General features: G+C 39.8%; 1 pseudogene; it reads right to left on the minus strand.

Moving 5' to 3' along the window:
• Window positions 1–12,364: 12,364 nt before the first annotated feature.
• LOC143132893 (leukocyte cell-derived chemotaxin-2-like) lies at window positions 12,365–14,000 on the minus strand (annotated as a pseudogene).
• Window positions 14,001–18,064: the final 4,064 nt, after the last annotated feature.

Consider the following 18,064-nt stretch of genomic DNA (forward strand, 5'->3'; position numbering starts at 1 on the left):
TTATGACCTGATTCGAAATTGTGTATTTATTCATTAATTAATCACAAAAGATTTATTAAAATGTTAATTTTACACCTGTCCGCCATAGCCCTTTTCATCTCGCGTACCCCCTAGAAGCAGCTCGCGTACCACTGGGGGTACGCGTACCACAGTTTGGGAATCCCTGTTCTAGGCTATTAAAATTAGCTTTGAATTTAATCAATAAGATGTAGCCTTATAGCCTATTATCTCTGTGTAGACAATAGCCTAATGAAAACTGAAAAGACCTATCTGTCTGTGCCCTGGCTACAGTAGGCCTACAGTACATGCACTCCTATTGAATTTTCAGAACCATGGAGACTGTATTCTCCATTGGGTTGTAATCAAAATTAAGTTTTAAATAAAGTTAACACGTTTGTTCCATGTGCCCTTTTTTAAATTTGAGCCCCTGCCCCTTCAAAGGTCTCTGCACGCCCCTGCTAAAATGCCCCAGATTTATTGGCATAAACAAATACTTCATGAGAACATCCAACCCACACTGGTGGTGGAAGAGAGAGACACAGCTGATACCAAGTTAGCAAGTGCAGTACCGAGATACATTTTTTTTTTATAATAATGTAACAATCTTGCAGAGTTGTCTCAGAATGGTTTTATTGGTTACACACCAAAACACACGAACGTCATTACACAGGCAACACAAAGGAGGTCAATTAAACAAGCACGATACACAGGGTAGTCACATACAATACACGGGGTAAACACATGAGGTACAACATAAAGAAAGACTATACCAGCTAACACATACATGACAAGGTAAACGCGATTACTCATACTAAAACCAACATCAACATTACACACACACACATACACTGCACAGCATTATGGGAGTTCAGCCATGAACCAGCTAGGCTCAGTTCACTACAATAACAAGGACAGCACTCAACAGTACTTAAAAACACAATTTATTTTGCTATAATAAAGAAAACATTGAGGCATATACTGTAGTTTATACGCTAGTTAGCCGTTATTCAGTCTTTCGATCACTTCCTTATCCTTCTTTGATATGAGATTGTGGATTATGAGAACAAAAACAAGTGTAATACTTTTAATCTTATTTGTAATGTGTACAGTTTGACACTGATCTACCAGGGATTGTTAAGTAAGTATGTAAATATGACAGAAACAACATATTACTGTGCCACTGCAAGAAAGTGCCTGTCTTTCTAAGTATAGTGATTGAGTGGGGACGAATATCTATGGAATAGCTTTATTTTCCCCTTATATTCACAGTCAAATCACATCACACTAACATTTCAGTTCTGCGTCCTCCGTGACATTTCATGTTTATGTATTAGACGTATACCATGGCAAAATCACATCAATAATCTACTGAATTTAAAACATAAATCGATAGTTTGAGCGCGTAAGCATTAACTGGGGATTTTTCGTGAATGCCCCTTTTTTTGGTTATAAAACCAGCTTTAAAGGTACGGCCTCTGATTCTAGTTGTCAGTTCTTTGTATGCACTCAAAAAGCCTCCGGTCTGCGTGCACAGTCCTAGCTCTGTCAACATAATCAATAAAGCCAATCAAAACACTGCTTCGGGAGCAAGGATCAGAAGAGTCATTGGCTGTTGGGCACAAACAAGAGTTCATTGGCTGTTGGGCACAAACATAAACAACCTTTTTTCCCAGAATTGCAGACTGGACCTTCAAGGCACACGGTGTTCATGTTATGCATTCTCAGCAGTGGGTGTATCCATCCAGGGATGTCTGGTGTGCGTTCTCTCCACAGATGTCTTCTCTTGCCCTGGGCACAGAAACGTCTGTGCCTGTTGGCTGTCTTCCCAACTGTTTACAGTATGTTTACTGGACAACTTTGCATTGTATTGACTGCTCTCTCTCTCTCGCTCTCTGTCAGGCAACACCACCCCCCCATCTTCACCACCCACTGTTGTGGTCTGTCAGGATGGTCAAAATAAATGCATAAACACGTCCACTGCTCTGAAGATGAAGGCAAAGTTTATGTATGTTGTAGGGCTGGAAATGAGGCTTGCCTTTTCCAATGGCCTTGATATGCACACATAGTAGAAAAACAGTAATGCTTTTAATCATTCTTAAACTTATTAAAAGCAACCCGTTTACAAACTGCCTTAAACTTATACTGTCTTTCAGTGGGATTTATACATTTAACAATATTGATCCATTTCTTTCACTATCCACCTTATTCATGAAACCCGTCCGATACTTCCGTCCGATTTTCATCTTCCGTCCATTCCGTTTACATTATCACTTAGTGCAGTCTCAGCAGGCTAATTAGAATATGCTTCAACTTATAGATTTTTCAAAATGTTGACAATTTTGCACTCAATATGGATATTCTATAGCCTGACGTCGTCATACTCAATTCTAATCAGAATTAGACTTCCCGACCTCAAATGTTGCGGGCGGGGCTAAGATCGGCTGGCATCCAGGCTAGATATTCTATACTGTAATATATGACCAGTGTTGGGAGTAATGCGTTACAAAGTAACGCGTTACTGTAATTCCACTACTTTTAGTGGTAACGAGCATGTAACGAAGTATTTTTGTAAATCAAGTAACGCATTACAATTACTGAAATTTCAAAGGGTTCGTTACTTGCGTTACTCTGTTGATCTTGAATGAACGACTGCAGACAAGATGACAGATGCACATTTGCTGCTTCTAATCTAACGTCTCCCGACCTTAGCTGTGTTTCCAGCGATTGTGTTTCATGTTTAGATTGCAGATGCATTCTTTACAGTTAATAGGAGCCTCCTCACATTCCTCCTTATTTCGTATATATGCTAAAACACACAAGAGTGCATTAGGCTACAATTTAAATGGGCATCTTAAAAGCCTTTGCCCTTTCGTTTCGATCTCATAAGCTCCACTACAGTAAAAGCGCATTGTTGTTTATTTTATCTCTGCTCTTTTTCGCCTATTGCGCAAAAGCCTCGTTATATCAATTTCTCATTCTTACAACATAGCCACGCCACAACACCAATAGGCCTACAACAGGCTACTGCTATAGCCTTGGCACAAGCAAGCACTCGTTTAAAGGAATTATCCGGAGTAAAATGCACTTTAGATCGATTTACGGATGATTGGGGGTACATACGTTGAGTTGACATCAAAATCATGTCATTCGGATGTGTTTTGAGAAAGTTCGATTGTACCGTTTTCAGTCACACAACTCGTATCCTGGAAGTGAACAGGGCATTTCAATTTCGCCGCTACAAAACGCTATTTTTATACCTCTTCTACAGTTCCAAACAACATAACACTTACGTGGTAGTGAGTAGAGTGTCCCTAAAGCCAAACCGAAGTATCCCGAGGTCTTTATGTGGTCGAATAGAGAGTCCAGAATGAATTTCATCAAGCCAGTACCTTTCCGGAAATGTTGCCATCTTTGCTGTAGGAGTCTTATTGCTGGGTGTGTTGTAACACGCTCTGGAAATTCACAATTTCGTCGCCGTTTAAAAAAACAAAAAACATGCAAAGATGGCAGCAAAGATGGCAACATTTCCGGAAAGGTACTGGCTTGATGAAATTCATTCTTGACTCTCTATTCGACCACATAAAGACCTCGGGATACTTCGGTTTGGCTTTAGGGACCCTCTACTCACTACCACGTAAGTGTTATGTTGTTTGGAACTGTAGAAGAGGTATAAAAATATCGTTTTGTAGCGGCGAAATTGAAATGCCCTGCTCACTTCCAGGCTACGAGTTGTGTGACTGAAAACGGTACAATCGAACTTTCTCAAAACACATCCGAATGACATGATTTTGATGTCAACTCAACGTATGTACCCCCAATCATCCGTAAATCGATCTAAAGTGCATTTTACTCCTAAGATAATTCCTCTCAAGAGGAAAATGCGGATTTCACTTACCAGATAAAGAAACCTCCAAATAGCCTACCGTACGTACTACAGCGACTTGAGTTATTTGCACAGTATGTTTACATCGGAATTGACGTCCATGGTGTTATGGATTCATTTGTCTGGATGGAACATGCAACTTCTCTCTGGAACACTTTATCAGCTGAAGAGTAACCTTCTGCATAGTGCGCGACAACCCAAACTCTCGGATGCGCATTTGAACTTATTTTGGTAGGTCAGCACTTGTGCAGCGCAGGCTTTTCCCAAACTGGTGGTGCTTAAAATGCTATATAATACAACTGTGTTCAAAGCAGGATGAGGATAACCTAAGGTTGTATGTGTGTGTGAGCAGACAATAACGGCTTTGAAAATAGGCCATTTAACATTGTTTCACATTACATCCCATTGAACTCATTCCATGTAGCCTACAGAAGGACTGCAATAATAATGATAATAATAACTTATTACTATATTGCAAAATTCAGTGTCAGTGCACCACCATGCATACTACTACTGCTACTAGTAGTAGTAGTAGTAGAAGGCAAGCATAGGCAGTGTACTGTACATATCTATCAAACCACCTAGATGGTGAGGGTGGCGCAAAACAAGGTCAGGGAGGCCTTCATGCATTGTAGAATGTTTTGTGGTCGGAAAAAGTTTGAGAACTCATGCACAAGACTATTGATTTGAAGGCCCGTTGAAACGACAATAAATAGGTCTAAAAATTAGGTTTACTCAGTACTGCAGTGTTTCCTCTATGTTGATTTGGTAGTGGCGGCCCGCCACGGTTTAATTTTCTTCCCCCACGGTATCAGAAATGGGGCAGACGCACAATAGTCGCAGTTGCCTTTTAAATGATCCTGCCGACATTATGCACCCCCGTTGGCGGCCGCTAACGTTGCAATTTAACAACAAGCAGAACTATTCAGAGGTTTGGGGCTGTCCAGTTTAACTCCACATAGTGTGTTGATGTGCTTATTGTCCAGACGTCCAAAAGCTTTCTTCCGAGTCACTATTAAACAACACCTCCACCAAAAACGTCACCGCGGTGGGTCCGTTTTAATAAGACAACGTTCAACTTGTCAGTTCTGACAGCTCACGTCCTGATATCAAACATCTGGAAACATTAAAACGATAAGTGAGTCACTAATATAATACAAATGGGAAATAGTCTATAGATGTAGTAATAGATGTAATGATGTTAAAGTAAATAGTTGTGTTGTATGACACGGAAAAGTTTATTTTTTAATGATTTGGGCTACACAGACGCACAAAGGCCGCACGACCTAAACGTTTATTACCCTTGTTGCTAAATGTGAAAATAAATTAGCAAAAAGAAGTGCAACCATTTTTTAAAATTTCTAACGAATTAGGCTACAGAATGCTTAGCCTAGGCCAGGGATCGGCAAACTGCGGCCCGCCGAGCATTTTCATCCGGCCCGCCGAGCATTTCATTTAGTTATCAGGCTGCTCGCTATTTTTTTCCTGCGATAGAGACGACGTTGGTTAGCCTTACTGCAAACTGCTTTTCATTCTCCTTAGAGAACGTTTGCAATGTCAATGTCAAAACATCATGTTAAATAGAGATAACATCATGTTAAACTAAGTTAACTCTTAGTTATCTCCTTTGCAGCAGATCTAACGTGAACATTATGCGATCCATTTAATTGGGAACGCGTCTGCACTCAGGAGAGGGAGAGAGAGCCGCAGGTTCCAGCTGGCTTGTCATTGTTGATAACTGATATCTCCTTCTTATAAGAAACTTTTAAAAGGAAATCATGAAGGCAACAGTAGTTCCCACTACTGACCATTTAAAAACTGTGAGAGGGCCCAGCCTTAGGTACAACACTAGCCATAGCGGTGCAGGCAGAAGATCATTGAGAAATAAACGTGAATTAAAGCGACTGTCTTAAAGCGACAGTGCACAATTTATACATTTGTTAAACTGCATAAAATTAGCAGTATTTTTAAGCAATTAATATTTTAAAAGAAATACTTTTCATACTAAATTATAGGCTATAAAAACAATAGTTTTTTATGTATATGTTGTTTGTTGTGCCGCAATTTTCAAAACCCAATGTGGCCCTTGAGCCAAAAAGTTTGCCCACCCCTGATCTAACAGCATGTATGCTACTCAGCATCAATGGACCACCTCTTTCTGAAATTCCCTATAACCGAGCCTTGGAGTTATTTTTCCAAAAGAAAAATTAAATGTGCACAGCAAGGCTTCTTTGAATTTTGGTTTCCCCACGAAGAATTTCTTGTAAAATTCATTTTGCAGACCTGTTGTAGATTCTCCAAAAATACAGTTCAATCACAACTGAAAATAATGCCTCATTGAATAGAGTGTGTGAATAGAGGTTAATAAATATAATTGTTTGTGTTGCAGCGAAGTGTCAGTTGTCAGTTCCGTGGTGCTGGGACGGGGAGGGGGGGGGAGTGTTCGGACGGGCCTGCCCCCACTGCTTAAAAAAATCCTAGAGGAAACACTGGTACTGTTCATATTGACATTTTAAAAGCAGACTTAAAAGTAACTCAAAAGTTACTTTCTCTAGTAACTAATTACTTTTGATATATAGTAATTATGACCGCCGCGCAGCGAAGCGGCGGTCATATAGGTTTAGTCAGAATGTTTGACCAAATTTCCGTCAATGAGTCCCGGGACACTGAAAGACCGGGGTACACGAAACTTGGTGGGCATGTAACCCCACATGGATAGCATGGAACCATCGTTTTTCGTTTGGACTGGACCCCCGAAAGGAGGGTAGGGCAGACACAGTTTTCTGTGAATATCTCGAAAACCGTAGGGTTTAGTAGGACCATTTTTTTTTATGTTGATCTCAAGGGGCCATGTCAACCCATTCCATAACCACTCATTTCATGTATAGCGCCACCTAGTTAAACACAAAAAAGTAAAAATGAGGTGTTGTAATCACAGGTATCTGTGACCTAACATAGTCAAAACTGCACGAAATTGGAAGTGTAGGATCAGTATGACACCCTCTGTATGCACGCCAAATTTTGTGGAATTCCGTTCATGGGGGGCCACACAATAAATTAATTTATGTTATTATACACCAACTGGCCTGTAGGTGGCCGGAGACAGTTTTCTGTGAATATCTCGAGAACCGTAGGGCCTAGGAGGTCCACCTTTTTTATGTATGTTGGTCTTAAGGGGGCATGTCAACCCATCCCATTACCACTTATTTCATGTATAGCGCCACCTAGTTAAAAATTAAAAAGCAAAAAATTAGGTTTCATCACAATATCTCTGGCTGACAAGGTCAAAACTGCACGAAATTAAAAGTGTAGGATCATTATGACACCCTCCGAATGCATGCCAAGTTTTGTGTACTTTCGTTCATGGGGGGCCTTACAATAAAATAATTTATGTGTTCATTTAGTGACGTACACCAACAAGGATTCCCGGGACACTAAAAAGACCGGGGTACACAAAACTTGGTGGGCATGTACCCCCACATGGATAGCATGGAACCGTCATTTTTCGTTTTGATCTGTAGCCCCCCCGCTGGACTGGACCCCCCGAAAGGAGGGTAGGGCAGACACAGTTCTCTGTGAATATCTTGAGAACTGTAGGGCCTAGGATGACCATTTTTTTCTGTATGTTTGCCTCCAGGGGTCATGTTAACCCATTTCATGTGCACACATGTGCACAAACAGATACACACACACACACACATACATTCACAGTAATCATACGTATGACACATACTCACACAGTAGACATATGTACGCTTGCATGCACAGGCACATACGCATGCACACACACAAGCACGCACACACACACACACACACACACCCACACACACACACACACTCACACACACACACACCCACACACATAACATAAACATAACACAAACAATCAAGAATTTCTCAGAATTATGAACAGGCAAGATGGAGGTGGGGTTGTATAAAATAAATTTTACATGTGAAATCTATGAACTAATCATGTTTTGGTACTTGTTGTCTAGCAGATACCAAGAATTGAGTGTGGATAATGCAATTTAGTGAGACAGTTGGAATCATATAGGCCTTTCAGCGTGATTTCTTTTTGTGGAAAAAATGGGCGGCGGTCATATTTTGTACCGCTCTGCGGTACATCTAGTTAAAAACTAATTTACTGAATTTTGGGGTGTTTCCGTATAGTACATTTACAAATAGTAAATAGCATAGCAATGCAGATCTATGTAATCATTTGTATCTCAAGTCTCTGCTGGGAGGTAGGAAGGTGTAAATACATTAATTAATGAGGTAGTGGGCATTTCAATTAGTGCTGCAACACGTTGTGTCTCTGAAAAACTTAGATTTGCTCATTATTACACATAAATCTTGAATTTTATCAACCAAAATGAAGGGCAAAATCACATAATGATTCAAAATATGTATGCCAACATCAAACACCACATATGCATCAGTAATAATGAGGTTTGGATTATTTTCTGGGCTCTTATGAGTGGTTTAACAAAAAAAAGCCAATAGGCGGAATTTCCTTTTTTTTAAATCAGAGGTCAATTTTGAAGGCCTGTACAGCCACAAAGCTACAAGATCCAACTTGCTATCATACCATTTTATACTCCAGAGATATGTAGCTTTCAGAAAAATATAGTGAGAATTTGCCCCCCCAAGTGGTAGTGACACGCCCCTTTTTGGGCCTGTGCCTCATGGACTAGTAAGGCACTTGAAAATCTATGTGAAAGTAGCTCAGTGTATGGGCATTTAGTGTACAAAGTAATGTTGTACCATTGAAAAGAATTGAGCCAAATTCATTGTTTTGCCTCAGTGGCAAAAAAAATTAACCAAGTAAGTGTATTTATGTATGAAGGAAATATGGTACATCATTGGCACTTCACAACTTGACTATGAACAGAGCTATTCCCACAATTATTGTCGTGTTTCTACTAGCTACCCCACATGCCATTTTAGTTCTATGAACATTACCAAAAATGGAATCACACCTTGTTTTATCCTTAATATCTCCATGCACATTTGTTGTAGAGACCTCAAATATTGGCTCAACATTAATAAAGTGTTGTACAGTATTTGCAGACGAAATGATTGGTGCCATTTGGATATTAAAAAATACTTTACAAGACCATCCAGCATCACTAGTTTTGCACTTTGTTCCATATAAACTAGGCGTGCAGTACAAACTTTTAACGGTTCAGTCATACTGAGAACATGTCTGTCTTCCACCCTACAAAGAGCTAGGAATCATACTTTTCAAGATTTCAGTGCCCAAACACGGCCACCAAGATAAGGCATTTCTGAGAGTGCAAAAATGATACAAAAAATCAAGGGTGAAAATATATGAAAACATTGGAATTTAACATACATACTTTACAGGTCTTAGTTTTGTGACCTAAATATTAGGTGGACAAACTTTGAGCAAAATCTGAGATGTTGCAGCAATAATTTCCCTGGATTTTGTTTCTTATACAGTATGTGAGTGTTCTGTTTCTGGCGCTGATGCGCTTTTTTTACACACAGCTTCACTGTTAGTTTCAAATGTGAGTTTTGAGACTCATTATCGTCCCCATTTATAAGATTGCACACATTGAACAGTTTGACTTTTGATTGATGTGATTTCTTGTGTCTGGATTTTTTTTTCTAAAATCAATGAGCATGTCCTTTGTTTTGGCTACATTAAGGGCCTGTTTACACGTATCTAGATATTTGAATAAACGCATACTTTTGTATGCGTTTGGCCCTTTCGTTTACACGTAATCGGAGATTTATCTCCCTCAAACGCATTACAAACGCACTCCAAAGTGAAGATTTCTTAATACGATGACGCGTTCAATTGTGTCGTGGGTCAATTCGATTTCATATGTGCAGCAAAGATTCTAGAGCGGAGCTTTTGACGTGCAATGCAGTGCCTGCCTGAACATTTACATTTCACACAAACTGTAGCCTACACACCACACGTGATATGCGATTATTTTTAATATTTCGCATACTATTTCGTGCTCACCTCACACAGGTTCACACAGCAACTGTCTGTTGACTTCTGAGTTAATTATAGAGTTGTTTAGTTGTTTACTTCATGTAGCTAAGTAAGTCTCGTCTTGTGACGCTAACATAGCCTAGGCTAGGCTAGGCCTACTCAATGGATTATAACATGTTGGATTAAGTAATCTTCATTTCCAAACCTAGAGGATGTACATGTATGTAGAAGATAAGGTAGGCTATGTTTGTTATTCTGGCCCGCTGTGGCATGATTAATTGCCGTATCTGAGAAGTTATGCTATGGTGAGTTTTAAATGGGTTTGCTATTCTGGTTAGTTTTGGCATGACATGCGAGTTTTTGCGTTATTAGCACATTGAAACGTGTTGTGATGTTGGCTCTGCATGCTTCCAACACTGTCATTAAAACAGCCTCATTCCCCCGACCTTCTCAGTTAAAATGTGTGCGTGCAGACTAGCCAGCAACTCATGGATACTCAATATCCTACCACACTTACATCACGGCAGTGTTACATGTCTTTATTAAAATGCAGATATATTCTCATGAATTAGCCTAGGCCTATTATTGGATGTAATTAAGATCGCAGGATGTGTGGGCGTACTGTATACACGCACGGCATTCTAAATCGCCTGTTTACGTTGTGGATAGCTAAATAAATGTAGCCTAATGTTTTTAACCAGTCTTGGGTGTCTTTTGGGTGTAAAACCAATGAGAGTGGCATTCGTCATTCCAGCAAGCAGTGCAACATAACAGCTCATCAGTGTTTTCATTACTGATTTGGTGTAAGTGGCGTTGATATAAAGCAGGCGTCGCCAACCTATTTTCATCCAAGAGCTGCTTTGACAAAATGAACATGGGCGAGAGCTAATGTTTATAGGCTATTAGTAGGCTAGCATGTAATCCGTGCCCTCTTGAACTTTCCTCACTTTATACTGTACTAAGAGAAAGTAGCCTAGTTCTACCTCGTCGGTCCACATGTAGGCTATGAGTTGCTTTATGAGTCACTTTTTGCCATAATTTCTCTTCGGTTTAATCAGCCTAAAACGCGTAGCCTTCTGTACATTTTAAATTTACCTAAGTTTATTCTCGGATATGCAATTGAACTTTGACTGGGATAGTGCAATCTGTTGGCCTGGCGTGTTACAGACGCCGAGTTGTGTAAAGTGAACAGTGAGATGTTGGTAGGCTTTTGCACATTTTAATCGTTCCTTGCCACGATATAACATAACTGACAACTCATCTCCATCTCATATTGTGTATTGTTGGCCTATCATAGCCTACTGTGTTGTGCATGTAATTTCTGCCAAACTGATAAACTAGCACTGGTAAACCAAAGCGTCTTTCCTCTCCTGCTATTAGGCTAATTGAGGGGAGTAGGGAGGGCAACGCAGACAAGTATCGTAACTCCCCCATTTCCACCGGTCCCGTATTTCCGCCGTCTTGCGTGTATGTGTCACTTAATATCCATTTCTATACAAACCAAGACAGCGGACTCCTATAGAAACGCAACTACCCACACCATAGGTGTATCTAAATTAGCTATGTACCAAAAATGACATTTTACCGTGACTCGAAGAGCTGTAAACAGTGTTTAAAGGCTGCGTGTACACAACCGCTTGGAGCTCCAGTGGAATTTTAATTTCACGACGAGAATTCTCGGTCTAACCGTCCATGTGCCGTTGAAACGGTGGAAATAGGCGACCCATCAGGCCAGCACTATAACTCTGAGCGTGGTAAACAAAATCGGATATTTCAGGCAGTAAATGGTCCCGTTAAGAACCAAACCAGATTTTGTTCAAATCTACACACCCATGGCTACTGAAAAATGTAAGGTTCATTTAGTAAATGTTATTTTGAAGTGTTAAAAAACATCGTTGTTTTAGAATTTCTGAACAAAAGTGGCGATAATTGGGGGTGTTACCATAGATGACCTAGACGACACTTTAGGTTCTACATAAACATTCGCCTTTGGAATCATTTTGCGTTCTAGTGTGTATGGATATATTTTCTAATCGAATGTCGTGTAAACGCGATTAAAAAAACAAACGCATACAAAAATATCCGTTTTTTAAAAAAATCTAGATACGTGTAAACAGGCCCTTAGTTGAAGGTGGGATGCCTCACACCATTCGACAAAGTTATTGATGACTGGACCATGGCCTGTTTCACTGTTTTGGAGCACTGCTAACAATTACTGAGTCATCTGCGTATTTAATTATGATCCTGTTGTAGCGCCGGGAGGTCAGGTCTACGCACCTGAACCAGAAGGTTCAGAGGAAGCTTCTATCCCGAGGCTGTCACCTTACTGAACTCTAACTCTGCATCCCGGTGACAACCAATCAACTAAGCCCCTAGGTTTATAGCACAAGAAAAGCATTGCTTCAATTATGTTCAAGATTTTTTACATCTGTCTGTCAACACACACTGTATATGTGTGCTGTGAACCTTGCTGTTGAGAATAAACCCATGCAAAGACCACGTGAGAGCCCAAGTGTGCAGATACATTTTTATTAGCATGAGACAACAGAATGTGAAACCAGCAAGATCAGATATTGTAAAACGAACAATAAAGGGGGAAGTTGCGGAGATGGAAGAAGGCAGTGGGTATAAATGTATTTTTATTAAATTAATGTGCCAATCTTCAGTAATGCTGTTGTCAGATAACTGGACGTTTTGGCTGAAGCTGTACTGTATTAATATCACTGTGATCGACCATTATCAAGAGCCTAATGAGTTTAGAGATTTTATTCTTGATTGCTTCATCATCCATACAATATAAGTAATATCTGTCACAGAAATGGGGTTTTATGATGATGCGTGAGACTGCCATAATAGGCAAAATGCAAGACAGGGTGGACATTACAGAATGCTGTCTCTATCGGCATTAGAAATACTTGGTGGGGTCAGAGCGGTCACACATCTGGACGTGGGTGTGGGAGGTCATCCCAGGGTACACCCTCTGCATTGGGTGCAGTGTCCCGATACGGTCGCCCTTCCTTAGCGAACCACTGTACTTCAGGCTTCAGGCTTCACGTAGAATAGCTTGAAGCACAGACCTTTGACAGACAGACAAAAATGCAAGTTAATCCGACTATAAGACAAACATACTAAACTACACCTTACTATCAGATCAGTTGTAGGTATACATGTCATCAGATGGACCGTCTGTAAATATGTAGGCCTAAACAATCATTTTACTGGCCAGTTTTCAGGTCAGTGTATTTATTTGATATTTCAAGTAATAAGGGACTAAGATCAACAAACACTATTTAACCTCAGTTCATTATATGATTATGTAATGGAATATAAAATATAAAATAAATTGTTGTTATGTAATAATTACTAATTATTCGCTACATAAATATTTTAGAGGAAATGATTGCTCCTGACCTCCGCCACTTAGATTTACGCCATCATTGATGAGCTTCTGGAGAGCGGTTGGCCTGCGATATGGTGCAGCTTTGCCATTCAGCTTCACATCGAACGGTGCATACACTGTAGCCCCATCATTGCACTGAATATCAAGGCCCTTGTGTGGCCCATGTGTTCTATACAAAAGAAATGATCACGCATAACAGTGAGATTTTTTTGTATGGTTTCACAATTATTTTTGTCTGCTAGATATCGCTTCACACTTTGCAAAATGAATGGTTGTTACATTTATAAGGACATCTCATACTATATTTAATAGTAAAGATGCCTATGCTTGCAAAAATGAAGCAGTCTACTTTCTCTCTATCTGTCCTTTTGTCTCTCTTTACTTTTTCCGTTTTGCACCATAATTTCCACACCCCCATTTTACATCACAGCCTCTCTTTCGGTTTGTTGGGTTTCCACTGCAAAGGGGGCCAAATTTCACCAGCGAACGCTCTGTTGGTCAAACAAAACCACTCAAACATGTGCAAAAACAAGAGCTGTGTATGTATTTTATGTGTGTGTGTGTGTGTGTGTGTCTGTGTGAGTGTGTGTCTGTGAGTGAGAGAGAGTAAGTATTATACCATGACTGGGCTCCTCCTGATGTCCAAAGAGCTGGTCAGTGCTGAGCACTAAAGGGAGGAAATGACAGTGAATTAAATTAGACTGCCTTTCATGTAAGAAAAACAAAACAGGATGTTTCTTGTGCTTCATACAGCAATCAGTCTTTATTCCAGTCAAGTGCAATGACAAAGCACATAGAACAGTGAAATGTAGCCTACTCCAGACTATATGTACTATATTTATACTGTATACTCTTAGGCGGGGATCACATTAGCCAACGGCAAGCGGCAAATGTAAAGCAAGGCTCAGACCATAATAAGTTTTGTCTTGTTCCTAAGCAACACGAACGGTTTGTCAATTGAATATGCTCGCGTTGCACTTTGAAAGTTGAACCAAGTTCAACGCTCAGCTTGCTCAACGCTAGCATTATACCAGCGTTGCCACCGTTCAGTTCTGATCCTCCTTTTGACAAAACCTTAAACTGTTTTCACATATAAAACACATTTTGCAGATCTCATAAACTCTTTTTGCAAAACTCAAAACACCTTTTCATGCAATTACAGTTTTTCTCGATCGTTTTGATACCTTTGTCAAGTCTGACATCACATTCTCAAAACAGTTAACACCCGTGTCTGAACAAAAGCACTCTGGACAAAATGACACATCTCAAAACACTTAAAACATGCAGCAAAAGCAAATCTTGCCTTCAAACAATACAACTTGTTGCCAATTCAAAAACACTCTTTAATCAATCATTACACACTGGACAACAAAATGCTAAATCTAGTTCTCAAAATTAGCATTTTTGCTATGTCTGTTCTTTCTCATTTTACTGGTATCAGAAAAAAAACTGTGAAAAGACAAAATGTGCTGAATAAAAAAATAATTTATTCATTCCTCCCAAGATGTAACTGTCTGTGTGTTTATGTGTTTGTGTGCATGTTTGTGCGTGTCGTGTGTCTGCATGTATGTGCGTGTGCATGTGTAGTGTGTGTGTGTTTATGTGTCTTTGTGTGTGTGTGTTTTTATGTGTGTGTATATGTGTGAGTGTGTGTGTCTTCTTTATGTACAAACATGCACACAAACACATAAACACACATACACACACACACCCTCACACACATGCACCCACACATAAAGCGCTTTCAGACATACGTGTAAGACCGGAGGTTCTGCCGATGTTAAACGGTGGGGCCGTATATCTGAACGACATAACCGGTCATATGGAAGTCCGAATTCACCCGGTGTTTATACTACTCCCCCCCTAGTATTTCCTCTGGACATTATGTAAATGTGCTGTGTCTGAACGAGAAGTAGAACATGCGGTTAAAATCACACCTAGTGAGAGGGCGTGTTGGTGACGTTTCTTTCGTGCGTCCATGTTAGATCTAACTTAAAGGAACACGCCACCCAATGTCAGTAGTAATATATGTTCTTACCTTAACTTTCACGAGTTGAGTCATACCTCTCCCGTGTCCGTACGTGCACTCAAACGCTCTGGTGCGCGGCTGGACTGTGTTAGCATGTTGCTATGCTAGCGGGCTTTGACGGCAACTAAGCGTAGAAGTAATCAAAAACATCCACGTTTTACCGACTTAAATACAGTTGCACGAGTAGTTGATAGAAATGCTACGGCCACGCAACATGAAACGTGGCGATTTTCCAAGCGAATAAACCGGAGAACTACAATGTGTGGCGCAATAGTACTTGGGAGTACTTCGACCTAGCATAGTAGTATTGTTAACACCTAATTGTAGATCCTATCCACCACAGAGTTTAGAATCCATGCTGGATCGACCCTCAGCCTCTCCCTCCCCTCTGAGCGAGAGAGAGGCACACACACTAGAGATGCGCTGATGGGCTATTATTTCAACCATAACTGCATAGCAAAACTTATCATCCATCAGCCATCCATCAACACCAAAGTTTTTTGACCAATCTTCGAAATGGCACCCGCCCACCATCCGCTGGTTGTTTTAATGTAGGGGGTGATGCAGCGCTGCTGACGTGAGGCTAGGAAGCCCTTGCCTGTTCTAGGAAGACTGATCCAATGCAGCAAATATATTAAAAGGCTAAAGTCGTACATTGGCTATGTTGTAGCCTATCCCCAGAATATCAGCAGCAAACTCAGTCTCTGTCTCGCAAAACAGTCTCCAAATAAAACGCACATCGGCCTGTTGCCTATATGCCAGCTTGTGACAATATATCGTCCAAAATGCTTGATTGCATTGCATTCTCCACATTTTTAGCTACATTTTCATGTACCACATCAGCATTTTTGTTCAGTAAATCTTTTGTAAATTGCTTTAAAATGAATTGCGCTGTCTGTCTGAAAAAGACGCGCTCGTGCAGTCAAAATGAATGGGAGTCTTCAGAACAGGCTTTCAGTCACCCTGACATAACAGTGTGTAAAGTAGCCTATAATGTGAATGACTTGTTATTTTATCAAGGATTTCTTTCTTTTTGCAAAAAATAAAGTACAATAGGCATTAATTAGTAGGCCAGGAGCATTTTGAAATTATGTGGCAAATTGCGTTTTTTATTACAATGATAAAATTGTAAAAGGACGTGACGAAGCTGAGGCAAGCCAGGCAATAGGCCTATAGGCCCGACGGTAATTGTAAAGCAATTTACAAAAGATTCACTGAACAAAAATGCTGATGTGGTACATGAAAATGTAGCTAAAAATGTGGAGAATGCAATGCAATCAAGCATTTTGGACGATATATTTTCACAAGCTGGCAGAAAAGGCAACAGGCCGATGTGCGTTTTATTTGGAGACTGTTTTGCGAGACAGAGACTGAGTTTGCTGCTGATATTCTGGGGATAGGCTACAACATAGCCAATGTACGACTTTAGCCTTTTAATATATTTGCTGCATTGGATCAGTCTTCCTAGAACAGGCAAGGGCTTTCTAGCCTCACGTCAGCAGCGCTGCATCACCCATATAGCCTATATATATATAGGGGAGAACCGGCACAATTGTAACACTTTTTTATTTTTCCAATTCAAACTCTTTACACAAAGACGATAGACTTGAGAGTTGTGAAATTTGACCAGAACAGAGTCGTACATGTCTACTCCATGAAAGTTGAAACAGAATTAAAAAAAGATGTTATAGTTTGTCAATAATTTAACTTAACAGCCATAAAAAAGTGCGGTACAGTTGTAACAGTAGCGTCATGAATGTAACAGTGCTAAAATCGTGAATCCTATAACATATTTTAACACAAAACAGTGCTGGGTTAAACAAAGAGCATCTGTTTTCATATAAAATCAAGAAAAAAAGTCCAAATGTATGACTGTTAAAGCTAATTTATTGCATTATTGATTAGCCATTGCAGACCATATTACGGTGTTATAGCTCACAATAACCTTTAAATATGCTTATTTTGGCCATATCCACTTGATAAAACCAGTAAATATAGTTAATAAACTGCTTATTTCTTACATGTCTGAAGCATTTGGTCCAACAGTGATATTTCAAGTTGCTGTGTTAACTTTAATTGGGTGATGGCGGCACAAAAATCATAATCCATAACTCGCAATGAGAATGTTCGTGCATTCGCGATAAAATCAGTTCATTTTGCCATAGAGACTGGTGTTACAACTGACCCGCACAGGTCATGTTTTTATTTTCATTTAATTATGTGCTGTGACTACATAAATCAAATAGGACTCATGTTAACTTGAAACAGAGGGACTGAAGATATGAATGACATGTGATTGAAGTCCACACGCTCAAATTTCACAAAGCCAACTTAAACAAACAGTTGCGGTTAAAAATAAATAAAAAATCGCGATGCTTGAATTTTGCACCTTTTTGCTTAATATCTCTGGTCGTATTTATAGTAGACCATCCATATTTGGATGGCTGTAAGATTATACATAATTACAGGATATGTGTCTGTTTACGTTTCCGTAGCTACACCATATCTTGAGAATAAAACACTGTTACATTTGTACCGCTGTTACAATTGTACCAGTTCTCCCCTACATTAAAACAACCAGCGGATGGTGGGCGGGTGCCGTTTCGAAAATTGGTCAAAAAACTTTGGTGTTGATGGATGGCTGATGGATGATAAGTTTTGCTATGCAGTTATGGTTGAAATAATAGCCCATCAGCGCATCTCTACACTGTAAAACCCGACAAGTTAATTGAACTCAAAAAAATTGGTGAAACCGATTACACAAAAAAATTTAAGTAATAGTAA

Source organism: Alosa pseudoharengus, unplaced genomic scaffold (assembly GCF_046254945.1).
Source record: "Alosa pseudoharengus isolate Yale_2024_CS ecotype anadromous, Long Island Sound unplaced genomic scaffold, YU_APseudo_1.1 YU_APseudo_1.1_scf_19, whole genome shotgun sequence".
Lineage (NCBI taxonomy): Eukaryota > Metazoa > Chordata > Actinopteri > Clupeiformes > Clupeidae > Alosa > Alosa pseudoharengus.